Source organism: Bufo gargarizans, chromosome 4 (genome assembly GCF_014858855.1).
Source record: "Bufo gargarizans isolate SCDJY-AF-19 chromosome 4, ASM1485885v1, whole genome shotgun sequence".
Lineage (NCBI taxonomy): Eukaryota > Metazoa > Chordata > Amphibia > Anura > Bufonidae > Bufo > Bufo gargarizans.
In genome coordinates this window covers 1,791,064-1,815,939 of record NC_058083.1, presented here as the reverse complement: position 1 = coordinate 1,815,939, position 24,876 = coordinate 1,791,064, and positions in this window count along the sequence as shown.

Below are 24,876 nucleotides of genomic sequence, written 5' to 3'. Positions count from 1 at the left end.
TTCTGGCCACATGATGGAAAAGTTGTATCAAGGGGACTAACACCTGGACTGTGGCATGCCGGAGGGGGATCCATGGCAAAACTCCTATGGAAAATTACGTAGTTGACGCAGAGTGTGGTAAGTTGAATTCGCAAAGCGATTAATATAACCTGCATTAATCGCATTGCGATTACAACTTAGATCTGAGTTCCTAATGGTTGTATTGCTAGAATTGATGAATATAACGAATATAGCACTATATTCTCAATCTTCGTTATATTCTAGCAATATAACCATTAAGAACCCAGCTCTAAGATGAATTTGCAATGCGATTAATATAACCTGTATTAATTGCATTGCGATTACAACTTAGGTCTGAGTTCATAATGATTGTATTGGTCGCACCGTCACGTGGTAAAGGGGGACAGGGGTGTGACTCACTGCAGCCTGGTGAGCGGTGGGGCGCCGCGGCAGCTGCCCTGCAGGAGTCTCTGGTGTCGGGAGGAGGAGGTAGGTAGAGCGGCTCTGACTTTATAGACCAAATTATTTTAATAATACCCCAATAATAATAAGTTATTAACCTAACCCCATTCATAAATTACTGTGGATTATTATAGAGACGGCCCCAGGCCAGGAGACATAAGGGGTTGGGTTGAACTGTGGGCTGGGGCCACCCGGCCACATTTAATCATCTTTGCTCAGGGGGGCCCTCATAAATATAGACCCACATGGTGTGGACTGGTCATTTTTACTAAGGAATATAGTTTAAACGTTTATGTGCAAAAGAGAAAAATAAGAAGTCAGCTCCAATCAGATATCTGCACATAGACCAAGACTCTGGGTCTATGCAGATATCTGATTGGAGCTGACATAGTGACTTCTTTTTTTTTCTCTTTATCTCTTTATTATGGCTTCGGGGGGGGGGGGGCAGGGGTGACACCATTTTCTACCGCACCGGGTGACACCAGCCATAGCAACGCCACTGTAACCATTAGGAACCCAGCTCTAAGTTGAATTCGTAATGCGATTAATATAAACTGTATTAATAGCATTGCGAGTACAACTTAGTCAAATTTGTGACACTGCAGCTTCAGAATGAATCTAAGATGGATGCTGTCCCTAAGATGGATGCTGTCCTTGCTATTTGATAGGAGGTGGGAGGGTCTGGGAGGGAGGGTATGCTGAATGTGTCTGCTGACTGTGAGGTACAGGGTCAAAGTTTTCTCAATGATGACGTATAGGGGGCGGACCGAACATCGCATATGTTCGCCCGCCGTGGCGAAAAAGCTATGTTCACCGGGAACTATTCGCTGGCGAATATTTCGGGACATCTCTAGTCTCTGATAGGGGCACGCAGTTTGTTTCCAGATTCTGGAAGGCTTTCTGTTCTCGCTTGGGGGTTCGATTGTCATTCTTTTCGGCTTTCCACCCGCAGTCGAATGGCCAGACAGAGCACGTCAATCCGAATCTGGAGACATATCTGCGCTGTTTTGTGGCGGAGAATCAGGAGGATTGGTGTTCTTTTTTGTCCCTTGCTGAGTTTGCTTTAAATAACCGTCATCAGGAGTCCTCTGATAAGTCACCATTTTTTGGTGCATATGGGTTTCATCCACAGTTTGGGACATTTTCTGGAGAGGAGTCTTCTGGTTTACCTGATGAGGAGAGATTCTCCTCGTCTTTGTCATATATTTGGCAAAAGATTCAGGATAATCTAAAGAGCATGAGTGAGAGATATAAGCGTGTGGCGGATAAGAGACGTGTGCCTGGTCCGGACCTGAAGGTTAGTGATCTGGTGTGGTTGTCTACTAAGAATTTCAAATTGAAGGTTCCCTCCTGGAAGTTGGGTCCTAAGTTTATTGGGCCTTACAAAATCTTGTCCGTCATCAATCCTGTTGTCTACCGTCTTGATCTTCCTCAGACTTGGAAGATCCATAATGTTTTTCATAAGTCCCTATTAAAACCTTATGTCCAACCCATTGTACCCTCCTCTTTGCCTCCTCCTCCGATTGTGGTTGATGGTAATTTGGAATTACAGGTCTCTAGGATTGTGGATTCTCGTGTTGTCCGCGGTTCTCTCCAGTACCTCGTTCATTGGGAGGGTTATGGTCCTGAGGAGAGGATGTGGGTCCCAGTGATGGACATTAAGGCCACTCGTCTCATCAGGGCTTTCCATAGGTCCCATCCTGAGAAGGTGGGCTCTGAGTGTCCGGAGTCCACTCGTAGAAGGAGGGGTACTGTCACCGCCAGACATCTGAGAAGCTCTGACAGACGTTCTTCAGAACCTCCTGCTTGAGGTTCTTTTGTTTTGCTATCATTTTGTCATCTCGTTTCCCTCTCTCAGCTGTCATCTAGTTGCACTAATTGCATCCCTTTAAATCCCCTCCCATACTGCATCACTTTGCAGTTTATACAACTTCCTGGAGTGTGCACATGCTGGATGCTACAACTGATGCTTCTACAGATAAGTCTGTTCATTGATTTGTATTTTCCTGTATGCTTGATCCTAGGTGACCCTGACTCCCTCCGTATTAAGTGTAGGGAGCCGGTGGTCGTGTCCCCTCACTATTATAGGGTGTTCAGGTGTCATACAGTTGAGGCACGAGTGCATGCAATTTTCTATCATAGAGATCTTTGCATAGGCTGAGACGACAGGGAGAGCTTCAGGGCTGAAATAGGGGTCACCCTTTTGTTCCTTAGTTTCGGATCAAACCAGTCGGATCCTTATTTGTAACTTCTTGTTTTCTGTTACACCATCCGTGACATTATAAACCGCCAAAACCGTCTTAAGCATGAATCCGGTTTCAAACTTGATTGACCGCATGCAGGGTCTTTCACTGGAGGTATCAGATCTCCGGAAAACTTGTTTTCTGTTACACCATCTGTGACACAGAGAGATAGGAAAAAAAACAGGAGTGGGCAGTGTCCTTTAGGCCAATGGATTAGAGCATGGTGAGTAGGAGATGGCGGTCTACAGTGTCAAAAGCTGCAGAGAGGTCAAGAAGAATATTGATAACAAAATAGCATCTGATAGTGTAGGTAGGGAGTGGGATACAGCAAGGGATATTGATAATTTTATAGGGGCAGGTAAGAGAGGTAAGTAGAGATGTCCAGGAATACATTTGGATCTGGGGAATAGGGGAGCACCAACAGCTCTCTGAGAAGCCTCTGATCTCAAAATAGTGCTGCGGTCTTCTCTTAGCTCATCAAGAACAGCTAACAACATTGTACAGTGTCTGTGTTTTGTATAACAGCTCAACCCTATTCACTTCATGTGACTGATGAACAGGACATCACATGGCCTAGGTAAAGCTGTGCTGCTGTCTTCTCAAACAGCTGATCGGTGGCCATATTCTAAAGATCAATGATCATCTGTTACACCATAGAGGAGTTTCACTTCATCAGGACTGGTTGATCCCTATAAAGGTCATATTGTGTCAGGATATGATCTTGATTCTTCAGTTTCTTGTCCTGGCTCCTTACCTAGGAATTGGCAAGGGGCTTGAGTGGGGTGTTAAGGAATTGTCCCAGATTCTGCAAACCTATTGGATCCATGAATCTTGTATTGATTTTATCTCAAATGTATCCGAGTCATGCAGATTGTATCCTGGAGCTTAAAGGGTTTAAATGCCAGCACAAATGAACAATGGTTTTTCATTACTGCAACCTCCTCAAAGTGGACATTCAGAAGCTCCAAGAGAGACATCTGCTTGGTGAGGAGTTTTTTAGAATGCAGAGGAGGTAGATGGAGAAGGTTTTGAGATCCTCAACTGTTACGGGCAAATGAGAGGTTCCAATTTTAATCTACAAAAAGTTACAATGCCAGATTTAGGGGTGAGGGGACGAGCACCTCAAAATGCATGCTATTTAAACTTGTACTATCTACTCCCTCTGAGATAACCCCTAATAATCTGTATGGCCCTAATGACTGAAATGCATAATTTTTTATTATGTTAGAAATATAATACGTTCTGACCTCATTCAGCACAAATTGTGTGTGTGGGGTTCTAATACAATTCTGAACCTTTTGAAGATTGGACAGTAAATGACATATTGAGGGCGACTACAAAGACAAGAAACTTAATTCTCCCAGATTGGGACAAAATTGATTAGTAGACCCCTGGTGACAGGACCATCCTGATGATAGGGAGCAGTAATTAGCAAATTTATGATCCGGTTCTAATTAATTAGTTGGAAAAATTCAATTCGGATATGAAAATTTTTTACTCAAATCAAAACTGTTCAAAGTGGCCTGAAAAATCATGTATGGCATTCTAAGATCTCTTAGGACCAAATCTTTTATATTTCCCTCTCTCTCTACGTATGTATGTATGTATATATATCTAGTGGCATGCAAAAGTTTGGGCAACTCTGGTCAAAAATACTGTTACCGTGAACAGCTAAAGCGACTTTCACACTTTCGTTGTTTGTTAATTCCGGTATTGAGATCTTGACATCCGGCAGAGGATCTCAATACCGGAATTAAATGGATCCGTTTTGATTTTGCACATCAGGATGCATCCGTTCTGTTAGGTTGTGTGAAATTAACATGAAAAAAAACCCCGGATCTGTCACTAAATACATTGAAAGTCAAAGGGTGACAGATCCGTTTTTTTACTGCAAGAAAATTTAGACTAGAATCTTCAGAATCACAGGTGCATATCCATGAAGCAAACAGAATTAGAAAAAACAAGATGGCTGCACACCGTTATATATACAAACAATAGAGCTAAGAAATGGGGGTCATTCTAGATTAAAGTGGTACAATACCGACTATACATGAGTAATGGAAGCTCTTAGCGCACATACGTGTCGGGCCCATCTACCAGGCGTCAAGGTGGCTTCCACAGATGGGTTCCTAATAAGTCCAAAGTGAGGCAGTATATTTGTTTTTTGTAATTATGTTTGCTTCCTGGATATGCACCTGTGATTCTGAAGGTTCTAGTCTAAATTGTCTTGCAATATATTGAGGGTAGCGCCTCTTTTCGACCAAACACGCCCATCTACCTGGGACCTCTGAGCAGAGTACGTTTGTAGCTGGTTCCTACACTACCCTGAATATTGTAGGCTTAAGTAAGTCCAAAGTGAGGCAGTATATTTAGTGGTAGGGACCCATCTGCGGAAGCCATCTTTACGACTGGTAGATGGGCCCGACACGTATGTGTGCTAAGAGCTTCCATTACTCATTTATAGTCGGTATTGTACCACTTTTATCTAGAATGACCCCCATTTCTTAGCTCTATTGTTTGTATATATAACGGTGTGCAGCCATCTTGTTTTTTGTAGATCCGTTTTTTTTCCGTTTTTATAACTGGACGCAAGCCGCAGCTTGCAAAAAAACAGAATGCTGCCGGAACGGAAGACATCCTGATGCATCCTGAATGGATCTCTTTCCATTCAGAATGCATGAGGATCAAACAATGTCAAAACAAGCCTAGGCAAGTTGAAGATGAAATGATCTCAAAAACATATAAAGTTAAAGATGAAACATTCCCTTTGTATTTCCAGAATTTTATTTGTATTTTTATTTGAATCTTTTACATTTTCAAAATAACAAAACTAACCCTGCATGGTTAGCATCCTCCCCTTTGGCAAGTATCACAGCGTGTAAACTGTTTTTGTATTCAGCCAAGTGTCTTTCAATTCTTGTTTGAGGGATATTCATCCATTCTTCCTTGCAAAAGTTTTCCAGCTCTGTGAGATCCTTTGGCCATCTTGCATGGACTGCTCTTTTGAGGTCTATCCAGAGATTTTCAATGATGTTCAGATCAGGGTACTGTGAGGGCCATGGTAAAACCTCCAGCTTACGCCTTTTGAGGAGTGGATTTTGAGGTGTGTTTAGGATCATTATCCATTTGTAGAAGCCATCCTCTTTTGAACTTCAGCTTTTTCACAGTTGGTGTTAATGTTTCCTTCCAGAATGGGCTGGAATTTCATTGAATCCATTCTTCTCTTTACCAGTGAAATGTTTCATGTGCCATTTGCTGCAACACAACCAAACCATGATTGATCCACCCCCATGCTTATTGTTTAGACAACCTGAAAACACTTTGCTATATTCTTATAGTTTTTTCCTTCTTTGTAGGCCTCCACCATTTTCATTTTCAGAGTGTTAGGCAGCTATTTTGAAGAACCCAAGGCTATATGGGTGATCACCCCCCTGTCATTGATCACCCCCCTGTAAGGCTCCATTCAGACATTTTTTTGGCCCAAGTTAGCGGAAATATTTTTTTTTGGTTAGTTTTTTTCTTACAAAGTCTCATATTCCACTAACTTGTGTCAAAAAAAAAATCTCACATGAACTCACCATACCCCTCATGGAATCCAAATGCGTAAAATTTTTTAGACATTTATATTCCAGACTTCTTCTCACGCTTTAGGGCCCCTAAAAAGCCAGGGCAGTATAAATACCCCACATGTGACCCCATTTTGGAAAGAAGACACCCCAAGGTATTCCGTAAGGGGCATATTGAGTCCATGAAAGATTTAAATTTTTGTCCCAAGTTAGCGGAAAGTGAGACTTTGTGAGAAAAAAAATAAATAATAATTCCGCTAACTTATGCAAAAAAAAAAAAATTCTATGAACTCACCATGCCCCTCATTGAATACCTTGGGGTGTCTTTTTTCCAAAGTGGGGTCATATGTGGGGTATTTATACTGCCCTAGCTTTTTAGGGGCCCTAAAGCGTGAGAAGAAGTCTGGGATCCAAATGTCTAAAAATGCCCTCCTAAAAGGAATTTGGGCCGCTTTGCGCATCTAGTCTGCAAAAAAGTGTCAACATGTGGTATCGCCGTACTCAGGAGAAGTTGGGGAATGTGTTTTGGGGTGTCATTTTACATATACCCATGCTGGGTGAGATAAATATCTTGGTCAAATGCCAACTTTGTATAAAAAAATGGGAAAAGTTGTCTTTTGCCGAGATATTTCTCTCACCCAGCATGGGTATATGTAAAATGAGACCCCAAAACACATTCCCCAACTTCTCCCGAGTACGGCGATACCAGATATGTGACACTTTTTTGCAGCCTAGGTGGGCAAAGGGGCACACATTCCAAAGTGCACCTTTCGGATTTCACCGGTCATTTTTTACAGATTTTGATTGCAAAGTTCTTCTCACACATTAGGGCCCCTAGAATGCCAGGGCAGTATAACTACCCCACAAGTGACCCCATTTTGGAAAGAAGACACCCCAAGGTATTCTGTGATGGGCATAGTGAGTTCATGGAAGTTTTTCTTTTTTGTCCCAAGTTAGTGGAATATGAGACTTTGTAAGAAAAAAAAAAAAAAATCATCATTTTCCGCTAACTTGTGACAAAAAATAAAAAATTCTAGGAACTCGCCATGCCCCTCACGGAATACCTTGGGGTGTCTTCTTTCCAAAATGGGGTCACTTGTGGAGATGACGTGATGATGTAGACAGAGTACGTCTTGCTCTCCGCCCTCCCCGCGGCTCGGCTATCCCGCTATCCTGATTCTCCTGGCGTCTCCGCGGTGGTTTTCAGCCCTATCCCCTTATGGTCGCGGGGCATGTGCTGCTGCCCTGATTGCTGAATGTGTGGGGAGTTTGTCTTCAGCTTCTGCCGATCCTCCCTCCTCCTCTCTTTACCGCTGTGACTAACCCTGCTGTGTTTGTCTCGACCGACAGGCCGCTGGACGGGTTGCTGGACTTCACCTGGGAGTTCTGTTGACCTCCCCCCTATACCTGACCTCATCCTCGTGTCTCCAGTTTCTGCCGATCCGCTTCCCCTCCTTCCCGCTACCGTTGTGACTAACCTCGCTGTGATTGTGACTAACCTCGCTGCGACTGACGGGCTGCCGGACGGATTTCGCCTGGGGGATTTGCATGATCCCCTCGTCATATCTGACCTCCTCCTCGTGCCTCCAGATTTTGTTGACCCTTCTCCCCTCCTCCTTTGCACTGCTGGGATCAACCTTACTAACCCTACTGTGATCGCTTCGGCTGACGGCTGTTGGAGATTGCGATCTCTCCTTTCTGGTTGCCGGTGTGTTTCCTGGCTCTCCAGCCCTGGTCGGCGACGGCGTTTTCCATGTGGACGGTCGGGGAAAGTTGAAACCGGTGAGACTGTTCCTTTTTTTTTTTTACCTCTTTTGTCTCCCCTATGTCCTCTCCCTTTGATGCTAGTCATTAATCAAAACTGCTTTACCATCCTAAAACATATTTAAGGGCTTATTGTTACCCATCCTCACTGTTGAGGAAAAAAGCGAGGTGGCTATAAAGGCAAAACAAAAGAAAATTTTTGATACAAATATACAAGGAATAAACTACAAAGTTTAAAGTGAAAAGTGAAAAAAAGAGAAAAAAGGGGAGAAAGAGCAGAAAGAAAAAAAAAAGGGGGGGGAGAGGAACATAAAATAAAGGGGAAGGGGGGGAAGAGGTAAAAAGAGAAAAAAAAAGAAGAAAAAAGCGAAGGAAAGAAGACGAAGAAAGAAGAAAGGGGAGGAAGGAAAAAGAAAAGAGGAGAGGAGAGAAAGGAAGGAAGGGGGGGAAAAAAAAAGAGAGAGAGAAAAAATATATAAAAGGAGAGAAAAAGGGGAAAAGAAAAGAGGAAAGCACAAAACAAAGGAGGAAAAAAGAAAGAGAGGAAAAGGAAAAAAAAAAAAAAAGAAAGATAAACGGATATACAGGAACAAGGCATGGCTCCAAAAGCTAGTAGGCGCTCGGTCGACCTCTCCGGTCAGAAACCGGGGTCAAAAACTTTTGAAACAACAAAAATAGACCAGTTCCTGAGGTCTCCGAGGGTTAATACGAGGGGCGGACAAAAGGAACTTGTCGCTAAAAAAAATGACGACTCTGAGGCGACTGAGATAGAACCACAAAAAGCCTCCAGACACCCTGAAGAGGAAGACGGTATAATGAGGGAAGTTATCCCTAATGACAACTCTTCTCCGCTAGAAGAAATATTGCTAGCTGTCAAACAAAATGGGGATTTAATACAGGCTGTTACAACCCAACTTGGGTTTATCCAAGTTGATGTGGGACTAATAAAAGATGATTTGTCAAAAATGCGAGACAGAGTTAACAATCTTGAGAGCTCCGTTGCCCTGATACAGAATGAATCCCAAAATATAGACTCTGAAGTCTCCACACTTAAATTAGAGTGTGACCTTCTGAAGAAAAAGGTGGTGGACCTTGAGGATATATCACGAAGATATAACGTGAGAATAATAGGGATCCCAGAGGGTGCTGAAGAGAAGAATTCAACCCAATTCATACAGAAGCTAATCTTTGAGAATTTTGGGAAGGACTCGTTCTCCCCACTGTTTATGATAGAAAGAGCTCATCGGGTCCCAGGGGGTAAACCAATCCCAGGGAGACAACCTCGGACATTTCTTGTTAAGTTACTGGCCATAGGGGATAAAGATATGCTTTTGAGAAGGGTGAGGGAATGTTCACCGGTTGTATATAATGGTAACAGGTTGGCCTTTTTTCCAGATTTCTCAAAAGACATACAAGAAAAGAGACGCACATTTATGACGGTTAAAAAGAGGCTAAGAGAAAGGGATATTAAATACTCTCTTATGTTCCCAGCAAAATTGCGGATTATTTTCAATGACAAAATCCTATTTTTTGACACTTCGGATGAAGCCGTGGACTGGCTTGAATGAAACGATCTATGATTTAATCGTTTTAGGATTTGGTGGGAACAATAATTGTTATAAGGGACTTATACCCCCAATTCTCCTTTTCTGGGTGGGAGTGTGTGGGAGGGATGGTCATAGGAGAGAAATCTACTACAATATGTGGTGGATTACCTGTACGGGGGGGGGGGGGGGGTTGGGCTGTGGTGCGTCTAAATTTTTAATTTTTTTATTTATTTATTTATTTATTTTTTTCCCTCTTGTCCCACCTAACCGCTGTTGATAATGTCGACTAGAATTATTGCCTGGAATATACGCGGTTTGGGGGACAGAGGAAAAAGACAAGCGTTTTTTTATTTGACTCAGGTCCACTTACCAGCAATAGTATGCTTGTTAGAAACCCATCTCACTGAAGAGACCTCTAGGGTGGTCGGCAGGGGATGGGCTGCGCATACGTATCATTCTACTTTTTCCAGTTACTCCAGAGGTGTTATTGTCTTGATACATAGACTGATTAATTTTGTTTGTGAGGCATCCTCTGTCGACCATCAGGGAGATTTATCTTCCTATATTGTAGGTTAAGTGGGAAGATATGTATTTTGGCTTTTGTCTATATTCCACCGCCATTTTCCTTTTCGGTTCTTAATTCTTTGGTATTATTTATGGATAAATGGCCAGAGTGTCATACATTGATTATTGGTGATTTCAACTGTGTCATTGATCCTCTACGTGATAGGGTCTCTACGAGTGTCAGGGGAGATAGTCCGGTTTTGCTTGGAGGCTGGTTTTGAAGATGTCTGGGGATATTTAGGACAGGGGAAAAGGGCTTTTTCATGTTTTAGTAAAGCAGGTAAATCTATGTCTAGAATAGATCTTGCACTGATAAGTAGTAAATATGTGAAATTGGTAAAGCGAATGAAATACGAAACGAGGTCAATATAGGACCATTCACCGTTACTACTCGAACTCTGCTTAACCCAGGAAAGACACACACAAAAACCCCCTTTTAGACTAAACCCTTACTGGTTATCAGTTATAAAGACACATGAAATAATCCAGAATGAAATTGGCCGATTTTGGGATAATAACTATGGCTCAGCAAAAATTCAAGTGGTATGGGACACCTTTAAGGCGTATATGAGGGGATTGATGGTCAGTAATATCGCGAACCTCAGAAAGGAGTACGGGAAAAAACAGAAAAACCTAGAAGAACTTGCATCACTGGTGACAGAATCCTTCTATATGAATAAGACAGAGGAGAATAGGGAAAGTATGCAAAGAGCCACACAAGTATATTCTAACTTCTTATTGGACAAGGCCCAACAGAGCCTTTTTTTTAAAGGGCAAAAATACTTTACGGAGTCAGGGCGACCTGGTAAACTTTTGTCCAGAGTGATCTCAAGCCAACAATCTAAAAAATATGTAGATAATGTTCGACTGATTGATGGTAGGATGGTCACTGGACAGGGTCCGGTAGAGAAGGCCTTTGTGGACTACTTCCTGGATTTGTATAAAGCTGAATCTAAGATCACAGATGATAAGATGGATTCTTATCTTTATGGGATCGCTTTCCCAACTATTACTGAGGCGCAAAAGAAAGCACTTGAACTAGAGGTCTCAATTCAGGAACTTGAGGGAGCTATTAAATTATGCTCAGCCAACTCCACCCCTGGTTCAGATGGACTCCCATATGAATTCTATAGTAAATATGGGGACTGTATTCTCCCCAGACTGCTGAAGTCTTTTCTGAATCAATGGAGGATGGAAAGTTGCCATATTCAATGATGGAAGCCGTAATAACATTAATTCCAAAAAAAGGCAAGGACCCTGTAGATCTAGAATCTTATAGACCAATTGTCACGGACGGTGTACAGGAAACAAGGCAAAACAACATGCATAAATGACTCGCTGGATCCAGAAGCTAAGGAACCAAGGGAGACCCCTGCAGAAGACCTGGCACTTTCCCTGGCTGCTCAGCCTATGCATAGATCCAAATGGTGGAGGTATGCATATCCACGTACCTTGACTATATAAGCCCTGAGCACCCTACAATAGTGAGGGGACACGACCACCGGCTCCCTACACCAGACACGGAGGGAGTCAGGGTCACCTGGGATCCAACAAACAGAAAATAACAGATAACAGTTAACACTTAACTTAGTAGAGGAGAGGAGAACCAGCTTGGGCATGCACACATACTCCAGGAAGAAATATAAGCCGCCCAGAAAAGCTTTCTGGGGAAGAATTTAAAGGGAAGCCATTAGTCCAACACATGACAGCTGAGAGAGACTAACGAGAGGAGGAGCTGAATACCACAACACAGAAACTCAAGGGGGAGTTTCTGAAAAGCCTCTGTCAGAGCTTCTCAGCTGTCTGGTTGTGACAGTACCCCTCCCTCTACGAGTGGACTCCGGACACTCAGAACCCACCTTCTCAGGATGGGACCTATGGAAAGCCCTGATGAGACGAGAGGCCTTAATGTCCGTCACTGGGACCCACATCCTCTCCTCAGGACCATACCCCTCCCACTGAACAAGGTACTGAAGAGAACCGCGGACAAGACGAGAATCCACAATCCTAGAGACCTGAAATTCAAGATTCCCATCAACCATAATTGGAGGAGGAGGCAAAGGCGAGGGTACAATGGGTTGAACATAAGGTTTCAATAAGGACTTATGAAAAGCATTATGGATCTTCCAAGTCTGAGAAAGATCAAGACGGTATGCAACAGGATTGATGACAGACAGGATTTTGTAAGGTCCAATAAACCTAGGACCCAACTTCCAGGAGGGAACCTTCAATTTGATATTCTTGGTAGACAACCACACCAGATCACCAACATTCAGGTCCGGACCAAGCACACGTCTCTTATCAGCCACACGCTTATATCTATCACTCATGCTCTTTAGATTATCTTGAATCTTTTGCCAAATAGATGACAAAGACGAGGAGAACCTGTCCTCATCAGGTAAACCAGAAGACCCCTCTCCCGAGAAAGTCCCAAACTGTGGATGAAACCCATATGCACCAAAAAATGGTGACTTATCAGAGGACTCCTGACGACGGTTATTTAAAGCAAACTCAGCAAGGGACAAAAAAGAACACCAATCCTCTTGATTCTCCGCCACAAAACAACGCAGATATGTCTCCAGATTCTGATTGACGCGCTCTGTCTGGCCATTCGACTGCGGGTGGAAAGCAGAAGAGAATGACAACCGAACCCCCAAGCGAGAACAGAAAGCCTTCCAGAATCTGGAAACAAACTGCGTGCCCCTATCAGAGACTATGTCTGAAGGAATACCGTGCAATTTGACAATGTGATCAACAAATGCCTGCGCCAGCGTCTTAGCATTGGGCAAACCAGGAAAAGGGATGAAATGCACCATTTTGCTAAAACGGTCCACCACCACCAGAATCACAGTCTTCCCCGAGGAACGAGGCAGGTCCGTGATAAAGTCCATGGACAGATGTGTCCAAGGACGGGAAGGAATGGGTAAGGGAAGGAGAGGACCTGATGGCCGTGAATGAGGGACTTTGGCACGAGCGCAAGTCTCGCAGGCTGCCACAAAACCCTCAACCGACTTACGAAGCGCAGGCCACCAGAATCTCCGAGCGATGAGATCCAGTGTGGCTCTTACCCCCGGGTGCCCAGCAAGGACCGTATCGTGGTGTTCTTTAAAAATCTTGTGCCTTAAAGCGAGAGGCACAAACAACCTCCCAGGAGGACAAAGATCAGGAGCCTCTGACTGGGCTGCCTGCACCTCTGCCTCCAATTCAGGAAAAAGAGCAGAGACCACCACACCTTCAGCCAAAATGGGACCCGGGTCTTCAAAATTCCCGCCTCCCGGAAAACAACGTGACAGGGCATCTGCCTTCACATTCTTAACTCCAGGGCGGAACGTGACAACAAAATTAAACCTAGAAAAGAACAACGACCATCTGGCCTGTCTCGGGTTCAGACGCTTGGCTGACTCCAAGTAGGCCAGATTTTTATGGTCAGTAAATACGGTAATAGGGTGTCTGGCTCCCTCTAGCCAATGGCGCCATTCCTCAAAAGCCAACTTGATGGCCAACAATTCCCTATCTCCCACATCGTAATTTCTCTCTGCGGAGGAGAGTTTTCTTGAGAAAAAGGCACACGGTCGCCAATTGGCAGGAGAGGAACCCTGAGACAAGACCGCCCCCACACCCACCTCAGAAGCATCAACCTCAACTATGAAGGGTAACGAAACATCAGGTTGCACCAAGATGGGAGCGGAAGCAAAACTCTCCTTGATATCAGAAAAAGCCTTACGCGCCTCTACTGACCAAGAAGAAAAATCTACCCCCTTTCTGGTCATATCAGTGAGTGGTTTAACAATAGAAGAATAATTCAAAATGAACTTCCTGTAATAATTGGCAAAGCCCAAAAAACGCATCAGCGCCTTTTGATTCTCAGGAAGCTCCCACTCAAGCACAGCGCGGACCTTCTCGGGGTCCATGCGAAAACCAGAAGCGGAGAGGAGAAACCCCAGAAATTGAATTTCTGGAACCGCAAACACACATTTTTCCAGTTTCGCATATAATTTATTCTCCCGCAGGATGAGCAAGACCTGACGTAAATGTTCCTTATGAGTTTTGAAATCGGGAGAAAAAATCAAAATGTCATCCAAATACACCAATACAAATTTTCCCATCAAATGATAAAAAATGCTGTTCACGAAATGCTGAAAAACGGCTGGGGCATTCATCAAACCAAAAGGCATAACCAAATTCTCAAAATGGCCCTCAGGGGTATTGAAGGCCGTCTTCCATTCGTCCCCTTCTCTGACCCTCACCAGGTTGTATGCCCCTCTTAAATCTAATTTGGAAAAGACTTTAGCCCCAACAACCTGGTTAAATAGGTCCGGGATCAGAGGAAGCGGATAAGGGTCACGAATTGTGATATTGTTCAGCTCCCTGAAATCCAGACAAGGTCTTAAAGAACCATCTTTTTTCTTAACAAAGAAAAAACCAGCGGCAACAGGTGACTTTGAGGGTCGTATGTGTCCCTTTCTCAGACTCTCAGAGATATAAGCACGCATAGCGATCCTCTCAGGTTGGGAAAGATTGTATAAACGAGATTTAGGCAGCTTGGCGTCTGGGATGAGATTAATAGGGCAATCGTACTCCCTGTGCGGGGGCAAATCCTGAACTCCACTCTCAGAGAAGACATCCGAAAATTCAGAGAGAAAAGATGGTACAGTCTTAGTAGCAACCTCAGAAACAGATGTCGTGAGGCAATTCTCTCTGCAAAAGTCACTCCAACCATTTATTTGCCTCGCTTGCCAATCAATGGTGGGGTTATGTTTAGTGAGCCAGGGTAGCCTCAACACTAGAGGAGTCGGCAAACCGCTAAGGACGAAACATGACACATCCTCAACATGAGCATCACTCACAATTAAACGGATATTGTGAACTATGCCCTTTAATGACTTCTGAGAAAGTGGAGCGGAATCGATAGCAAACACAGGAATATCCTTTCTCAAAGCGCACACCTGGAAACCATGAGTTATCGCAAAGTGATTATCAATGAGATTGACCGCTGCTCCACTATCCACAAAAATCTCACAAAAAATGTTCTTGCTCTCTAGCGCCACCCTAGCCGGCAGGACAAAACGGGAACTACAAGCAAACGGAAAACCTTCAATCTCCGCCTCAACCCTGCCAATAGTAACAGACGGAACATTTTTCAAAGATTTTTTCCTCTTTGTTTCTTTATTATACCCAGAGAACTGCCTGAATCTCCTAGAGGGACAAATATTTGCCAAATGATTAATACCTCCACAACAAAAACAAACCCTCCCATGCGGGCTGAATCTTCTATTGTCAGAAGCAATCAACCCCAGCTGCATGGGCTCCTGCTCAGAAGGGGCTGACAGCGACTGAGACCCCTGCGCAGAGAATGGGACCGCTGCACAGTCCTGGGACCGAGTATGACAGGAAGGAGAGATCTCTCCTCTCTCTCTAAGACGCCTGTCAATACGAATGGCCTGAGACATAGCAGAGTCCAAAGAAATAGGCCTTTCATGAAAGGCAAATGCATCTTTCAATCCCTCTGAAAGACCATGGCAAAATTGACTTCGGAGTGCAGCATCATTCCAACCAGTATCAGCTGCCCAACTCCGAAATTCTGAGCAGTATATTTCTGCGGATTGCTTACCCTGGCATAGGAGACGTAATCTAGACTCCGCCAGAGCAATACGATCCGGATCATCATATATCTGACCCAGGGCTAAAAAGAATTCATCCACTGAACGGAGGGGCCGTGCCCCCTCCGGCAGCGAAAAGGCCCAGGACTGAGCGTTACCCCTGAGCAGCGATATAATGATCCCCACCCTCCGTTCCTCATCACCAGAAGAATGGGGAAGAAGGCGAAAATGGAGTTTGCAAGCCTCTCTAAAACGCACAAAATTCTCACTACCCCCGGAGAACGTATCCGGGAGCGAGATCTTAGGCTCAGAGCAAACTCCATGAACGCCAGCTGAACCGGTCACTTGAAGCTGAGAAAAAGTCCTGCGGAGATCAGCTACCTCCAATGAAAGACCCTGAAGGCGTTCAGCCAAAAGTGAAACCGGATCCATGCTTGAGACGGTTATGGCGGCTTATAATGTCACGGACGGTGTACAGGAAACAAGGCAAAACAACATGCATAAATGACTCGCTGGATCCAGAAGCTAAGGAACCAAGGGAGACCCCTGCAGAAGACCTGGCACTTTCCCTGGCTGCTCAGCCTATGCATAGATCCAAATGGTGGAGGTATGCATATCCACGTACCTTGACTATATAAGCCCTGAGCACCCTACAATAGTGAGGGGACACGACCACCGGCTCCCTACACCAGACACGGAGGGAGTCAGGGTCACCTGGGATCCAACAAACAGAAAATAACAGATAACAGTTAACACTTAACTTAGTAGAGGAGAGGAGAACCAGCTTGGGCATGCACACATACTCCAGGAAGAAATATAAGCCGCCCAGAAAAGCTTTCTGGGGAAGAATTTAAAGGGAAGCCATTAGTCCAACACATGACAGCTGAGAGAGACTAACGAGAGGAGGAGCTGAATACCACAACACAGAAACTCAAGGGGGAGTTTCTGAAAAGCCTCTGTCAGAGCTTCTCAGCTGTCTGGTTGTGACACCAATCTCACTGCTTAATGCAGATGTAAATCTTCTTGCGAGGGTTCTGGCTACAAGGCTTTCTAGGGTCATTTCCTCTATTGTCCATCCGGATCAGAATGGCTTTATTCAAAACAAGGGCACTCATCATAATCTGCATTGGCTCTTTTCCAATATACAGGCCCCTGGGGGGACCGCTCGCTCCATCCTGTCATTGGATGCCTCTAAGGCCTTCGACAGGGTGGAGTGGCGCTTCCTCTGGAAGGTTCTGGCAAGGATGGGCTTTGGGGAAAAATGTATAGGTATTCTCAAACTTAAGGGCAAAATGAAGTCTCAATGGAATCCTGAGTAGTAGTATTGATCTAAATAGAGGCACGCAGCAGGGCTGCCCACTATCCCCATTCTTATTTGATATTTATATTGAACCCCTTGCGATGGCCATTAGGCAGGACGATCAGGTCAAAGGATTTGGTACGCTAGGAGTGCAAGACCGTATCTCCTTATATGCGGATGATGTTCTTTTTTTCATAGACCATACGGAAATAACTCTTCCTAGGGTTATCCAAATGGTTAAAGCATTTGGTGAGGTGTCCGGTCTTCTTATAAACTGGTCTAAGACCAGTTTGATGCCAATAGACCCCCTGCCACAGAAAGAGGTTCTTGTGACACAGTTGGACATCGTTGACACTTTTCAATACTTGGGTTTGATTATATCACCCCGGGTTTCAAAATTTTGTACAACTTAATTTGATCCCCATAATGGCAAGGATTAGAGCTAAAATAGGGATCTGGCTGAGACTTCCCCTATCCAGAGCTGACCGAGTTTCACTGGTTAAAATGGTGATGCTACCACAACTTCTTTATGTGCTTAGGAATACACCTATTTGGATACAAGATAAGTATTTTAAACTCATGGAAAGAATAATTAATGATTTTATATGGGGAAGAAAACGAGTTCGAATAAAGTTGGAATATTTGTATAAATCAGTGGAGTGCGGGGGTTTAAATCTCCCTTACTTTAAAGGGTATTTTATTGCAGCCCAGCTATTGATGTGCTACGAATCAGAGAACAGCGCACTGTTGGGGAAGTTGGTAGGTAGTCACGCTCACAATAATATATTTACCCTGTTGGAATCCGGGCTACTGAAGAGCTATGAGCGGGGCTACAGAGAGACTATAAAACTACTCCTGAAAGTGTGGGCTACAACTAGGACATGGTTGAAGGTTAAGGGTTCACTTACATTCACGCATCTTTGGCATAATGTGTATTTACAAAGGCTAGATGATATTGCAGCCGACACATTTTGGCAAAAGAATAACATTTTGTATATTTCACAGGTAGTTAAGGATAGAGACATTAAGCCATTTATAGAGATGACAGATAATATAGAAAACTTTTCATGGTTTAGGTACTTTCAATTGCGTTCAGTACTATCTAGTCTGGACGATAAACTGGTGTTGGATATAGATAATTCATCTTTTTTGAATGATTGGGTAGGGGGTACACTGTCTAGAATAAAGATTTCAAATATATATAGGCTACTACTCAAGGCACGGTTTAGTGATACACAGTCACCAGGACAAAGAGCGTGGGAGGTGGATTGTCCGAATTTACAATCAGAAGGGTGGGAGATTATTTTTGGGAACTTAGGCTCACTATCCCAGAACTTCAACCATGTTTTAGTACAATTTTATATTTGCCACAGATTATATATCACCCCTTTATGGATGAATAAATGTGGACTAAGAGATACGTCTAACTGCCCTAAATGCGACACTTCAGGAGCGGACTATCTTCATATGATCTGGACCTGCCCAGAACTTATAAACTATTGGAATACCATAAATAATTTTATCATGTATAAACTAAAAATACGAATCCCTTTTGAACCACAAGTATTCTTGCTTAATGATCTTTCCAAAATAAATAATCATAAGTATCAAAAGTTCCTCCTGGGTAGAATACTGATGTTGGCCAGAGTGTTGGTCAGTCGGACCTGGTTTGCTCGATATACTCCAGATATAAATATATGGATAAATCTAATTGATAAGGTAAAAAATTATGAGAAAATCATGTATAAACAGAGGGAAGCTGAGGAGAAGTGGACTAAGATATGGGGTGGTTGGAGGACTTGATTAGTTCTGATAAATTTTTTCCTTTTTTTTTTTTTTTTGACGCACCACAGGTAGGGGGAGAGGGGAGGGTGGAGGGAATTGGGGATGGGGGGAAAAAGGGAAGGGAGAAAAAAACCTCTCTTTTCTGCATTCTTCCTTGTATTGTAATTTTTCTTGATATACCAACTAATAAAGACAATTAATATGATAGAGCATATAGATATCTTTCAATACATTCAGAAACTATATTTGACTACTTTATAAAAATATAATTGATACAGTATGGGCAAATTATATTCTAGCTGCAACAAGTGAATGCACTCTTGCCTTAACCAACTGGTTTTGAAGAACCCTGTGCTTTTTATATTTCATGCTCTGATTGAGTATAGTGATTCTCTAGCATAATAATACAGCAGTTCTATCTGTTTGGTTGAAGCACAATAATTTACTTCTTAATGTAAATGAATGATAGTTGCCGAAACAGCCTGTGCTGCATGTAGCAATAAAGATATATTTTGCAAAAAATAAATAAAAAATGGGGTCACTTGTGGCGTAGTTATACTGCCCAGGCATTCTAGGGGCCCTAATGTGTGAGAAGTAGTTTGCAATCAAAATGTGTAAAAAATGGCCTGTGAAATCCGAAAGGTGCACTTTGGAATGTGTGCCCCTTTGCCCACCTTGGCTGCAAAAAAGTGTCACACATCTGGTATCGCCGCACTCAGGAGAAGTTGGGGAATGTGTTTTGGGGTGTCATTTTACATATACCCATGCTGGGTGAGAAAAATATCTTGGCAAAAGACAACTTTTCCCATTTTTTTTATACAAAGTTGTCATTTGACCAATATATTTCTCTCACCCAGCATGGGTATATGTAAAATGACACCCCAAAACACATTCCCCAACTTCTTCTGAGTACGGCGATACCAGATGTGTGACACTTTTTTGCAGCCTAGGTGGGCAAAGGGGCACACATTCCAAAATGCACCTTTCGGATTTCACCGGTCATTTTTTACAGATTTTGATTGCAAACTTCTTCTCACACATCTGGGCCCCTAGAATGCCAGGGCAGTATAACTACGCCACAAGTGACCCCATTTTGGAATGAAGACACCCCAAGGTATTTTGTGATGGGCATAGTGAGTTCATGGAAGTTTTTTTTTTGTCACAAGTTAGTGGAATATGAGACTTTGTAAGAAAAAAATAAATAAATAAAAAATCATCATTTTCCTCTAACTTGTGACAAAAAATAAAAAGTTCTATGAACTCACTATGCCCATTAGTGAATACCTTAGGGTGTCTACTTTCCGAAATGGGGTCATTTGTGGGGTGTTTGTACTGTCTGGGCATTGTAGAACCTCAGGACATGACAGGTGCTCAGAAAGTCAGAGCTGCTTCAAAAAGCGGAAATTCACATTTTTGTACCATAGTTTGTAAATGCTTTAACTTTTACCCAAACCATTTCTTTTTACCCAAACATTTTTTTTTATCAAAGACATGTAGAACAATAAATTTAGCAAAAAATTTATATATGGATGTCGTTTTTTTTGCTAAATTTTACAACTGAAAGTGAAAAATGTCATTTTTTTGCAAAAAAATCGTTAAATTTTGATTATTAACAAAAAAAGTTAAAATGTCAGCAGCAATGAAATACCACCAAATGAAAGCTATATTAGTGAGAAGAAAAGGAGGTAAAATTCATTTGGGTGGTAAGTTGCATGACAACGAGCAATAAACGGTGAAAGTAGTGTAGTGCAGAAGTGTAAAAAGTGGCCTGGTCATTAAGGGGGTTTCAGCTAGCGGGGTTGAAGTGGTTAATAGTCTTGGATAACCCCTTTAACTTTATGCCTTTTGGAGATCATTTCATCTTTAACTTGCTTAATTGTTCAAATTTACAGTAATTTTGACCAGGGGTGCTCAAACTTTTGCATGCCACTGTATATCCCTTCTTTATCAGGCTCTTTAATGCAATGATAGCATTCAAAAATGATGTCAGAGAAACACTGACATGTATAGCTTAGGTTAAGCACATGGTTGACAGTGTTAACAAACGGCATACACACTTAACCATCACATTTCTTATACTTTTTAAAACAAAGGATGTGATGTCATTCTAATACGTCATTCTATAGTTTACAACATTTTTGTAGGATTCTCTATGCTTAGTGAATAATAATCAAAGTTACGAAAGCAGTGTAATTTATGAATATTACCTGAGGATACCCATAGATCCCAGTTATTTCTGCTATGGACAGACTGGAGGAGGATGTCAAGTGTCCAATAAAAGCCACCACTTTGTTCTTCTCATCACAGCTGTAGTTGGGGACGGCTTCTTCTCGTCCTGACAGTATACTCAGTACACTCTGTACAGCTTTATGTTCTAAAACACAGGAGTCACAGATTTTATATCCCAGAGTAATATTAGGTAAGAGGTCAGATCTTCTGTTTATTTCTTCTATGGCGAACATGAAGACCAGGAGATGTCTCACTAAAAGAATGGATTTACTAAAAAGGATATACAGATATGAACTTTATATGAAAAGTCAGATACATTATAAATGCTAATGGCACAGATTTGGTAAGGTTTCTGTGTCTAAGAATCTGTATAAAACATGGAGCAGCTTGGAGCAATTTTGTCACAATTTGGTGCCACTAGAGTTTCTATACTTTTTTCTGACATTCAAAAACAGGATGGATCTTTATAGAAAAGTGTGAGTGGCCAAAGATGTGACATTTAATGCCAAAATTGCACCATAATTCTGATGTAAAATTCTGTCAAAGCCAACCAATAGTTGGTATTGAGTTAGACAAATAGGTCTAACTATTAGAAAATAAGCATATCTCACTTCTGCTGTCATCAGAGAGGTTTAGCTTTCTTTCATTTTGAATATCATTCCCAGAAACCCAAACCTCTCTGAGGCCACTAGATATAAGATATGATAATGTGCATATATTTTTCCCAGAAGCCCAGAGAAGTGTTTCCACGCCTACAAGTATTCTCACGCATACTGGGCACTCCACATACTGAGAACGAGAACCCCAGAGACCTATCAAAGGCCTCTCAGCTAGCTAAAGCAATTTTCTCTGTTCTGAAAATGGGTAATCACCTGGAAAGAGCTGTGTGCAGATGAGATGCTGGTTTAACTGTTATAGAAGTTGTGCTTAAAGGCCTGATTAAAAAAAGAAAGAACTGATTTGCTCAACTGTTTTCCAGAGGAAATGACTCTGGACTTATGAGACAATATTTGAAATACAATATTTGGCTGTAACAGAAGGCAGTTTGTTCACTAATGCGCTATAGAGCAGTACATTAATGAGTGTTTATTGGCAACAGTGAAGCATGGTGGAGGTTCCTTGTAAGTTTGGGGCTGCATTTCAGGAAATTGAGTTGGCGATTTGGTTAGCATTACCAGTATCCTCAATGCTGAGAAATACAGGCAGATACTTAGCCATAATTCAATACTATCAAGGAGGCGTCTTATTGGCTCCAAATTTATTCTCCAGCAGAACAATGACCCAAAACATACATCCAATGTCATTAACCCCTTTACTACTGGGCCACTTTTCACCTTAAATTCCAGGCTGATTTTTGCAAATCTGACATGAGTCACTTTATGTGGTAATAACTTTGGAACGCTTTTACTTATTCAAGCCATTCTGAGATTGTTTTCTCGTGACACATTGTAATTTATGACAGTGGTAAATTTGAGTAAATATATTTCACCTTTATTTATAAAATAATCCCAAAATTCTGAAAAATTCCCAATTTTCTAAATTTGAATTTCTCTACTTTTAAGACAGATAGTAATACCTGATAAAATGATTCTCAATCAACATTCCCCATATGTCTGCTTTATGTTAGCATAATTTTGTAAATGTCATTTTATTTTTTTAGGATGTTAGAAGGCTTAGAAGTTTAGAAGCTATTTTTCAAATTTTCAACATTTCCCAAACCATTTTTTTAGGCACCAATTCAGTTATAAAATGATTTTGAGGGGCATACGTAATGGAAACCACCCATAAATGACTCCACTTTGGAAACTGCACACCTCAAATTATTCAAAACTGATGTCACAAAGTTTGTTAAACCTTGAGGTGTTCCACAAGAATTAAAGGAAAATGGAGGTGAAATTTCTAAATTTAACTTTTTATTCATGTTAATCAATTTTTTCTTTAAACACAGCAAGGTAACAGCAAATAAACGTCAATATACATTACTCTGATTCTGCAGTTTACAGAAATACCCCATATGTGGCAGTAAAGTTGAAGGCAACAGATAATTGCATTAGGCTTGCCAGTAAAAGCAAAAAAAGGCAGAGACCACTGTGGTACAAAAGAAGTGGCAGAAGTGGCCAAAATCATTAAAAACAAAAAGATAGCATTTAGTTATTATAAAAAATAAAAAAAACGAGGATGACAGGCAAATTTATAAGATTAGACAGAGAGAGGCCAAGCAAGTTATAAGAGCTTCTAAAGCACAGGCAGAAGAGAAATTAGCTCAGTCAGTGAAAAAAGGCGATAAGACATTTTTCAGATACATAAATGAAAAAAGGAAACTAAAACAAGAAATTACCAAATTAAAAACAAAAGAGGGAAGATATATGGAAGAAGATAAAGAACTAGCCGACTGCCTCAATGAATACTTCTGTTCAGTTTTTACTAAGGAAAATGAAGGAAAAGGACCTCAGTTAGGAAGGAAGACTAATGAATCTTTTGATGCATGTGTCTTTACAAAGGAAGAGGTTCTAAGTCAGCTGTCTATAATTAATACAAATAAGTCACAGGGGCCTGATGGGATACACCCAAAGCTATTAAAAGAGCTTAGCGGTGAACTAGCAAAACCATTAACAGATTTATTTAACCAATCATTGGAAACAGGAGTCGTCCCAAAAGATTGGAAATTAGCAAATGTTGTGCCATTGCCAAGAAAGGTAGTAGGGAGGAATCGGGCAACTATAGGCCAGTAAGCCTGACATCAATAGTGGAGAAATTAATGGAAACCATACTTAAGGAGAGGATTGTGGAACATCTAAAATCCCATGGACTGAAAGATGAAAAAAAGCAAGGTTCCTCTGAGCTGTATGGTGGCTGGCTTTCTGGTTTCTAGGTGGTTCAGGGGGCTTGCAGCAGTCTTTTAGAGACTTGCTTGAACTGATGCTGATCCTGTTACTTTCCCCACCCCCCCGCCCCGTTGTTTTTTGGGTGTTCTGTTTAGTTCCACTTTTTTGGGGGGGGGGGCTTTGAGGGGTGGGAGTGTCACGGCCTATGGTGTACACGGTGATACTGTTGCCACACTTGTGGTTGCCCACGGCAACCTGTTGCTGTTAGAGCATGCAGTGGCAGTGGCACGGCCTTCTGGGTGATTGCTGTGACATGGTTGCCACGCATGCTGTTGCCGGTGGTTACGTGTTTGGTATGCTTGTGTGTGCACTTCCCCTTTTAGTTGTAGCCTCCCTCTGTCTGATGCTGTAAGGGTTAACTCCCTGACTAGGTGCTTTCACTTGGTGAGGGATTACCAGGGCGACTTAGGGTCTCTAGGAATCCTGAGTATGAGTCGTCCTACCATCGGGGTCCGCTCATACGGTGAGGAGTCAGGGAGAGGATTAGGGACGCTTTAGGAGGTGACCTGCTCCCTTATTACTCCTTTTGGCCAGGCTGATCCCCTTTTACCCTTTGACACCGCACGGTGGGGGTTTCCCCGACTCCCCATCATGACAGATATTGATACTTTGGAGAGAGTTCAGAGAAGACCTACTAAACTAGTACATGGATTGCAGGATAAAACTTCCAGGAAAGATTAAAGGACCTTAACATGTATAGCTTGGTAGAAAAACGAAACAGAGGGGATATGATAGAAACTTTTAAATACATAAAGGGAATAAACCAGGTAAAAGAGGAGAGAATATTTAAAAGAAAAACTGCTACAAGAGGACATAGTTTTAAATTAGAGGGGCAGAGGTTTAAAAGTAATATCAGGAAGTATTATTTTAGTGAGAGAGTAGTGGATGCATGGAATAGCCTTCCTGCAGAAGTGGTAGCTGCAAATACAGT